The 9,941-nt window shown below is 38.1% G+C and overlaps 1 non-coding gene across 1 annotated transcript; it reads left to right on the top strand.

Annotated features, from left to right (window-relative positions):
- Positions 1-5,263: 5,263 nt before the first annotated feature.
- Positions 5,264-5,459, top strand: LOC118911854 (U2 spliceosomal RNA). The gene has a single exon (XR_005024631.1). It is a non-coding gene; the product is annotated as a U2 spliceosomal RNA (small nuclear RNA).
- Positions 5,460-9,941: the final 4,482 nt, after the last annotated feature.

Raw genomic sequence — 9,941 nt, 5'->3', positions numbered from 1 at the left:
GACGGCAGTGGTAGAATGGAAAAGTTGGCTTAGATGAAAGAGAACCTTGAGAGGAAAAATGGAAAGTAAGCCCTAGCCACTTGTGCAGTGCACATACAATGGAGGGTCTTTGTCCTTGATTTTAACAAGAATTTTTAAGTCCAAAGATTTTCTTCTGATCCACAGAGCTTCATAGAGACCAGATGCCAGTAGCAGATTCTTCTTCTTCTTCTTTTTATCTTTTCATTTCCCTTCCTTCCTTCCTTCCTTCCTTCCTTCCTTCCTCCCTTCCTTTCCTTATTAATTATTTACTATGTTCTGAAGCCCCTGAACCCACTTGATATCAGAAGTAGTTTCAATCACATGTGTATAGTCCTCTCCTCACAGAGATGATTTGGGGACAGGTGAGTGCCGAGGAGGGAGAAGCCTCAAGATGTAGTGAGCGAGCGAAGTTTCTGAAGCTGGATTCTGGGTCCTCAGCACCTTCTTAAGCATTCTTTTGCCCTCTCCAAAGGTATATTTCACTGCAGGGAACAAAAACAGCAGCTGAGGAATCCAAAATTCAAACATTACTTAAATCACATTCATTTTCAGTCCGATTTGTATCTAAATGTTCTCCTTGTGCCTTTGATAATAAAGTTAGGGCAGCTTTCATCATTAATATGCTAAATTAACAAAAGTAAGTCACTGTATAAATCCAATTTGTCATCCTAAGCAATTGAGTGCTATTGGAGAACCCGAGAACTTAAGGAGGAAGCCTAAGTGTGGAGCAGCTTTATTATCTCGTTCTTCCTATAAGGGAGTTGCCAATTCAATTCACTGATGCTTCATCCCTTGATATTTTGTTGATCTGGTTTCATATATGAAAAAATAAAATCTTAAGCCCTTTCCACAAACATAGTGTTCATATACAAAGATATATGACAGGCATATGCAGACTATAGGGTAAATATATGCCGAGAAGCCAATGATATGCAAATTTTGCTGGAAATTGTCTATTACTGTCACCACTTGTCAGCATGTCACCACAACAGTAGCTATCTTAGACCATCACTCTCTCTAATGAGTAAATTAGAAGACTGTGGAATTAGAAGAATGCATATTTTTAACAGTAACAATCATAATATTATGCCGAAAAAAATCATAATCATACGGAATTACCTGCATCCTATTATAAGAAACAATTGAAAAAGGATGCTCTAAAAGAATGGTCTAGGTTAAAATCACGATTACCACAGAAGTCACTTCATGTCAAGTGAAAAATTTAAAGACAAGTGGATTTATCCTCTTCCAGGCATTTGTAGATACCAGGTTTGAAGGTGTGGTGTAAGAATCTAGGAGAGGCATAACCTCATAGATAGAGGTAAGCTATTGCAGCTGGGTTTATTTTCTTTGCTAATCTTTTAATTAATTTTGGACCTTTCTTTTTTCTGTTTGTACCTATTGTTTAATCAGCTCAGACTGAAATTTACTTCACCCAATTCACCCATATGAGCATTATCCCATGGGGAAACTTCAAATTCCAGCAGATATGCACCCATGTAGACAATTCCAGTACATGGCAGCTTAGGTATGTTATGGGTGTAAAAGCATGTAATTGTCTTCTCTTGTTATAATGAATAATGTTATAGAAGCCTATGAAGATTCATTCTTCCTAACGGGCCTTTTACAAGTTTCCTGTCAGCTTCTAAGTTAGCCTGGGGCTAAGAAATGAAAATGGGATGCATGTCAATTTAGTAAATAATTTCCAGCCTCTACATGTGGTTAAGAGACTTTTGGTATTAAGAAACTTAAAAACTGCTGCTCTGTCAATGAGCAATATGACTCTTAAGATCTTTACACTTAAGATGTGGTTAACTAGTCCTTTTGCAAGGTAGGGTCCAGGTCAAGGATATAGATTTTGAATCATCACTATCCATTTAGTAAAAATGAAGAAAATCTTAGTCATAAATAATGCTGTATACTGCAAAAAAAATATTTATTGGTGGAATTTTAATATCAGGGATTATAGGATGGTATAAAAATATTAGAAATACATCAGGAAAAATAACCTGAAAAAGCGAGGGAATAAAGAAAACAGGTTAATTTGAACAAGATGTATTTCTGGCACCAATATTAATATGATTGAGCCCTGACCTTTGGAATATTGCATGCATTATTAATCCATTGAAGACAGTAGGTCATATGATTTTATATGCTTTTTAGGTTATAATTTGCATAACGGGGGAATGTAGTTTATTTTTTCAGCGCCTTGCATGCTGTGAGTGCTCAATAAATACTAAACAACAATAATATGGTATGTAGTATATTCCTGAGCCTTCATTTGCTTGGCCATCTGGAAAACCCTTGTGTTGTAAACACTAGTTTTATTTTGAGTAAGAATGAAATGACTGCAGAAGTTGTTTAGCATTCTTGGTTCAAATTTTTTCCTGATTTTCACCCTTTCGTTTGGTACAAAATGTGAAATCAAAGTCTAAGGTTTTTTAATGGAAGAATTGGAAGATTTGGATAGATTGTATTTACATGATGGCATGTATTTTATTAAATTAGCTTTTCATAACTGTCTTAGAAATCCATATCCCTTTTATTTTTATAAATCCTTTTTACTTCCATTAATCCTCCTCTTTACCAATTACCTATGTAGCAAAGTAATTGTCAGGTGAGGGATACTATTTTCTATTCTTTAATCTATTTTTATAATGAGCTGTAATCATTTACCATAAAAATTCATCCTTTAAAAATGTGTAATTCAATGTTTTTTTAGTATATTCAGAGTTGTGCAACTATCACCACCACCAATTTTAAATATTTTCCTCACCACAGAAACATGGTATCCAGTAGAAGTGACTCCCCAATTTTTTTCAACCCCTCCCCCACCAGGGCTAGACAGCCACTCATCTTCCTGTCTCTATAGATTTGCCTGTTCTTAACATTTCATATAAATGGAGTCATCCAAATGTGGCTTTTTCTGACTGGCCTCTCTCACTTAGCATTAATGTTTTCAAGGTTCACCCATACCATAGCATGTATCAGTATTTCATTTTTTTAATAAAAAATAATATATTGTAAATTGCATATTTGTATATGAAAATTGTATACTGTAAAATATTGTAATATATTGTAAAAACAAAAAAAATGTTATACTGTTATATATCATAATATTATATTGTATGCATATACCTTGTTTTATTCGTCTGTTCACCAGTTGATGGACACATGCGTTGTTTCCACTTTTTGGCTAATACGTGTGTGCAAGTTATTATGTGGACATAGGTTTCATTTCTCTTAGGTCTATGCATAGAAGTGGACTTGCTGAGTCATATGGTAAGTCTATATTCTTTTTTTGAGGAACTGCAGGCTTTTTTCCAAAGTGACAATACTCCCTTACAATCTCGTCAGTAGTACAAAAGGTTCTAATTTCCCCATTTCCTTGCTGATATTTGTTATTATCTGTCTTATTTATGCTAGGTTTCCTAGTGAATGTGAAGGTTATCACACTGTAGGTTGGGTTTGCATTTCCCTGACAGCTAATACCTGTCTATTTTACATTTGCTAAATAACCCATACAGTCCAAAAGTTATTGGAAAGAGTGGGCTAAGAAGCTCAGAAGTCAGTTGAGAAGTAAAGGATAAAGGTAAATTCCTTCCCCCAAAGCACTTAAATTAGATTCAAAATTATTTAAGACAGTCAGGATGGCCTAGGAAATCCACAGGTAAAAAGGAGAAACCAATAAACTCCTATAGACAATCACAAGAGCAAAAAGATATTAGTGGACTGGCGCTTACTTTAGATTTGTTGCTGTGATGGAAGATAGATTCTCAGTATGTGTTTGGACATTTACCAGTCAGGATCCTAAAAGGAAGCAAATGTCACTCTCAAAAGAGGTAATTAAAAAGAGTTTCATGAAGGAACCATTTATAAAAGATGTGGAGAGGATTAGGGACACCAGCAAGGAATGGTGGAACTACTCAGAAATCAGCAACTATGTTAAGCAATTATCACCCTAGTCTGAGGGTCACAGTAGGACAGAGTGTCCCCCCTAACCACTGAAGGCTATAATTGTGGGAGAGAAGCCACCCAAAGGAACCATGATCTTAGGTAGAAGAATGCAACCGAGACTGAAGCCGTGTCCCAGAATGACGGTGAGGAGAAATAAATACCCTGAGCTTTCCCTTTTCCCACACCCCTCATCTCCCAATGAGGCCTTCTGTTAGTCGACCCAACCAGAAGGCAAAAAGCAAAGCAGCTGTGTACGAGACCCGTAGATATCAGCATCCTAGGGCACTGAAAGTGGCAGAAAAGAGCAAATAATGGAGTGGCAATCAGATGACACTCCCCATGCTTGCAATGGCGACATAGACGATGAGAGGGGCTTTTCAAATATCTACATTAGACCTGCTTTCCCAGTGCCTCTGGTGGAGGCAACAGAAACAGGGAGGTTCACCTGAAGCTAGTATGTTCAATTCCAAGTGGTGTGCACCATCGGGCTTCTGGACAGAGCAGTGAAAGGAGCAAATAGATGCTACTTAGTCACAGGGCGAAACACGGTGCAGTGCCGCTGGGAAGTTGGGAACTGATTGGCTGCCTCCTCTAGGTTTCAGCTGTGACCCTCTGACCTTGGGCATTGGAGTTGGAAGCAAGGGAGGAGCAACCCATTCCAGGGAAACACCTTCCGGTAGCAGGGGCAGAATGTTCCACTGCAAGGAGGACATCTGCACCCGTAAAGTAAGAACAAATTTGACTGGTGCTTGGTGAGAAGAAAAGTGCTCTGAGAGTTTTCTGACTGTGTCGGGGGAGGGGTGGCCCATACCAGGGAGGACTGATACTGGGATGCATGCCATCTGGGTCCATGGGATATGGAATCGTATTTGGGATCACTAGGATGGAGCCGCTATTTAAACTATAAATCATGTGTCTTATATGCACTCTCCCTCTATTAAAAAAAAACATGTATTTGCTTATGGCTAAGGAAGTGATGCTTGAGTATAATGAAAATCTTAAGTTTTACATTACGTCAGACACTTGGTTTAATTATTAGGTGTATTTTCATATTAAAAATGAGGTCTCGTTTCAATGCATTTTCAGCCAGAATCAGAGCATCGCTACAAAGATGTTCTAGAAAACTGATGCGTTAGAGCAAAGGGAAAAAATATCCAGATGGAGTTAAATTTAAACAGTTTGGTGGCCTGTAGGATAAGGGAAGGGCTGTTGCCAATAGGTAAGGCCACACAAGAATGACTTCAGGAAAAACCTCAAGGAATGTTCAGATTTAAAAACAAACACAATCACTTCTCAGACTTTTGGCTAAGCTTGAGTATAGTATCGGTTCTTATCAGTTTAATATCTGATATTAAATATACTCTATTTGATGACAATATATTAAATGGGATTTTGGAGAGGGGAGATGGAATAGGAGCTTGCTCTGTCCACTCCACACATCAACCTGGTATCGCAGTGCCTCCGGGAATGGTGCACCCCGTTTGGGGGAAAAAAATAAAAACAAATAGAATAAAACTAGAGTACATTGTCTGTCATTTATCTTTATACCATACATACTTATCTTCAGTAGGAAGGTCCTCTTCAGGTCAGTTGATTTGAGTTGAGAATCTAAGCTCAAAGGAGAGTTAATGCCAGCCATAATGCCTGTGCTGGAGTCTCACGCTCAGTATACACAGCGCTGCTCTTTGAGAATCTTGTATCTCTGTGGGTAGTTTGTTTCCTAATCTTCACCCCCTCCTTTCACCTTAAGCAGAAAAGATCAAATGGCAAACAGTGTTTTGCAATTAGTTCCCTCACTCACCTTCAGATCTAACTGACTGGCACAGTACAGTGTCTCACTTCTTCAGAGGATAAATGTGCCAGGAAATCAAATCACTCTAACATGGCCCCATATCAACACATTTCTTAATTGTTGGAAAATGTATGTGTGTTTTTATAACACCTCACATGCTTTCATTTCGAAAAACTATTGTGTAGGTTGTTTTACTTTTCATTTTTTTGACATATATATAGGTGATCTTGTTAATCAACACTTTACATAAGCATGTGTACTGTTCCTTCATTTTTATGCAAATCCTTTCTGCAACCAGACAGGTGCCTTGTCTGCTTTCTATTCATCATCAAGAAATCCAATAACTTGGCTGTGTACCTACATCTGGTTAGGGTTTGACCCAATATGTACTCGAATGTGGATTTCAAATACAAGCAGGTGTTGAGCCTATCAGAACTACCAGCGATTGGAATCTCATTCACCTCTGCAAAGGCAACCAATGACTTAAGAAAAGAATTCTAATTTGGTCTTTGATGCCTAGGTCTTTTTTTGGGGGGATGGGGGGGCGGGGGGGTTGGGATGGGGGAAGGAGTGTTTATTTAATAATCACAGCATCACCACTGATTCTCTAGAACTGTTATGCAGTGACATGTGGTTGTATGTAATTTTTGAGAACTGACAAATAAAATGGGAAAAGTTGAATTAAATTTCAAAATCAAAGAAAAACATGCAACCTATGTTTGGTGGTGTATTTTTCACAGTGTTTGCCTACAGAAGTGACCTTCTCAATGGAGCACAGAAGTCAGGAAAGAGCGGGACTCTGGAGACGAGACAAGTCATCCATAAGAAATGGTAACACCGACGCCCCGCCTCCCCTTCGCCAGCACCCCTTCCCCCAGCCCCCGCGTGCTCGAAGGAGGACACAGATGCCACCACATACAGGCAGCTATTAATCAAAGAGCCCCTTTTGGATCTTCACATGTTGAGAAGATTAAGGCCTATTTTTAGTTTTCAGGGAACAGAACGGCTAACACATAAGGTCACAATCAGTTGCTCTATAGCAATGAAGATTTACATTCCCAGAAGAGGGAGGAAATAAAAAACAAGAAAGGCCAAGATAGCCAAGATAGCTCTGAAAACTGTCTGTTGTCTCATGGCCATGCAAACTGTTTAAAAGGCCGGGAGAAAGTGAGGAGAAAGATATGAGCACTCATACATCAATGACTAGTTTATAATATTGTAAACGTGTCCTTAATTCCTAAGGCAAATTCTTTGGTAAGAATAGGGCTATGGAAAGAAGAAAGCCACTCGGTACCTAAAGCAGAGAGAGGAAAGGAATAAGGGGAGGAAGGAGCCCTAGAGGCAGTGGTGACAAGCCAGGGGCTTAAACATGACTGGAAAACATGGAATGATCTCGTGCTGAGCACTAGAAAGAAGTAATGAGAGCAGAGGGGAGAAAGAGCTGCAGCATGTATGTTATAAGAAGGCAGAAAGGGGGGGAAGAAGGAAGGAGAAGATGTAATTTTCCATTGTAGAACATCCTTCTAGAAGGCTCGACAGGATGTTGCTTCTGAAATTGAGACAGAAGCCACCTTCCTCCCACTATAGCTGTGTGACCCGTAGGTGACACCTCTCTGAGACCAAAGGGACATGTCAGCTCTGATGGACCAGGGCAATGAAGAGCTTCCATACTCAGGGAAAGCTTTCTAAATGATGAACAAAGTCTCAGGGCAAAAACCACCTTTTAAACAATGCTTGTGAATTAGAGTATGGTGGACCTGGACTAAAGTAGGGAACAGACTTGACTGAATTTGATTGCAAGGATGAATAAAAAGTGATCCCTGTCCACAAAGAGTCTGGAACAAGTTAGAGTTTAAAAGTACCAGGTTCTAGTTTAATGGTTACTAGTGTTTGAATTAAAACAAAAACAAAAACAAAAAACAGAAAAAACCTCTCAGCATTATTTTTTTCCTGACTTACCCTAGGGGTGAGCTAAAATTTAAGTGTATTATAAAAGATCACATTCTCTTCACTATTTTTTCTTTTCTTTCACCTGAGAATTCCCATCAGCACTGAAACTGGAAACATAGTTTGTGGTTTTTCAAAATTTCACTGACTTCAGCATGTTAAAAAGAATACCCAAAAGGCAGATATGCTTTTCTTCTATGCTACTTCTCAATTCTTTATTTCCCTCCTCCTGCACAGGAAAAAAAAAAAAAAATCTTATAACTAAAAACTGGTCTCCTGCTTGGATTAATTTTCTTCACCAAAACAGTGACCATTGTCAAATGCCTTGCATCTCCATGGAAACTGTTTCCTTGCCCATAGACAAAGGTCCGCCTACAATACAATGCCATGAGAGTGTCTGAGGTTGTAGAGCCCTTGTTTAAAATCACAGTGCAAGGATATGGCATACATTTTATATTATTTCTGCCTCTCTGCTGCAACTAGCAGGCCTTCGTTCCAGAATAATATTTTCTCAAATGAAGTAGCAGAAAACAGCTTTACATTTTTGTTATCCCTTCCAGCACAAAATAAAAAAAAATGCCTGGGCTGCCTCTACCTGATTCAATCAAGTGGAGTATATTCGATACCCACGGGCTACAAGTGCTGGAAAAGCTGACTTGTATTTTAATTAATAATGTGCTACACTTTCTCAACAGCTAGGCCTTTGGCAATCTGATCTGCTTTGTTCATTATTTGCTGTAAACAATTTTCGAACAACATGTAGGCAACTCTATTTCTGAATATCTCCTGCTAATTCATAACATTAACAAAAATGTAGAGGAGATTATTTTCTTTCTTGCCAAAAACAAAAACAAAAAACAAAAACAAAACCTGATCAAACTTTAATCATTGGCAATAGAGGCTTTGGAAGAGGAATATTGGAATTCATATGTCCAAGATATAAAATTAAATAAAACAATAATTACATATATATATATATATCATATAGGCATATATGCATGTATGTATATATTTATGTATACACAGACATACATTCTGCCAGCTCCTTAAAATACATATAACCAGCATGAGGCCTAGCTATCTATTGAAAATCTGGTGACACAGCATGGAAAAATTATATGGTTGTTATATGGTGTGGTACATGGACTGAACTGTGTCCCTCCAAAATCTGGATATTGGAGCCCTACCCCCACTGTGACAGTGTTTGTAAATAGCACCTTTATAAAAGTAACTAAGATTAATGAGTACGTAAGGGCAGGGCCCTGATCCAAAAAGATTAAGTATTCTTGTAAGAAGAGACCCTGGAGATCGCACTCTCCCCCCAAGACATGTGAGGAGATGGAGGCGGCTGTCTGCAAGCCAGAAAAAGCACTCTCACCTGGGACTGAATCACCCAGCACCTTAATCTTGGGCTTCTCGGCCTTTAGAACTGTGAGAAATAAATTTCTGTCATTCAAGCCACCCAGCCTATACTATTTTGTCACAGCAGCCCAAGATGACTAATACCAGTGGAGAAGAAATTGAAAGTACTGACTCACTCTATATTAAATAGAACGTACACCCCCTCCCCAAATGGAGGTAAATGGTTCATCTTGATTTCCACAGGATAAGACCTTCTGAGGGTAGTATTAAAGTTCAGGAATGAGGACTTGGTTTAGACATGAAGAGTGACTTTAGAATTAGGGGCATATGTGGATAGAATAATAATTTCTTTCCTTTATATGGCAGTTTTACAAATAACAACCCAATTTCCTGCAGATTGGCTTCATGTCATCCCTATAAAGTCAATAAGAATTAGCATCTCTGCTTTTAAAATGAAGAAATTGATCCAGAATAGACAGGCAATAACTGACAGTGCAAAGAACAGTGATAAAGCATATACATGGCAGAACAGGAGTTAAAATCCTTTTGATTTTCAATGTAATACATAATGAGAGACATAAAAGGACCAGTTTAGAAGCCCATTTTACAAGTATGAATAACTTAGGAAAATTTAGGTTATTCTTAATTTTACTCTCCCTTCTTTCAAGTTAAATTAATAGTATATTTCAAAATAAATTACCATTCCCATTGTACTAGTGTCATCTAATTAAAACCTTCCATAAGACAATAGTGACTACAACAGTACCTGAAATGAACTTGGGTTGGTATTTTCAAACAAAATCCATTGTAGAAAATCAACTAACAGACTATTTTTATTCATCAATTTGTCATTCATTTAACA

Source organism: Manis pentadactyla, chromosome 8 (assembly GCF_030020395.1).
Source record: "Manis pentadactyla isolate mManPen7 chromosome 8, mManPen7.hap1, whole genome shotgun sequence".
In the NCBI taxonomy this organism is placed as follows: Eukaryota; Metazoa; Chordata; class Mammalia; order Pholidota; family Manidae; genus Manis; species Manis pentadactyla.
The sequence above is the reverse complement of the archived record's forward strand: the minus strand, read 5'-3'. Positions and strand labels throughout refer to the sequence as shown.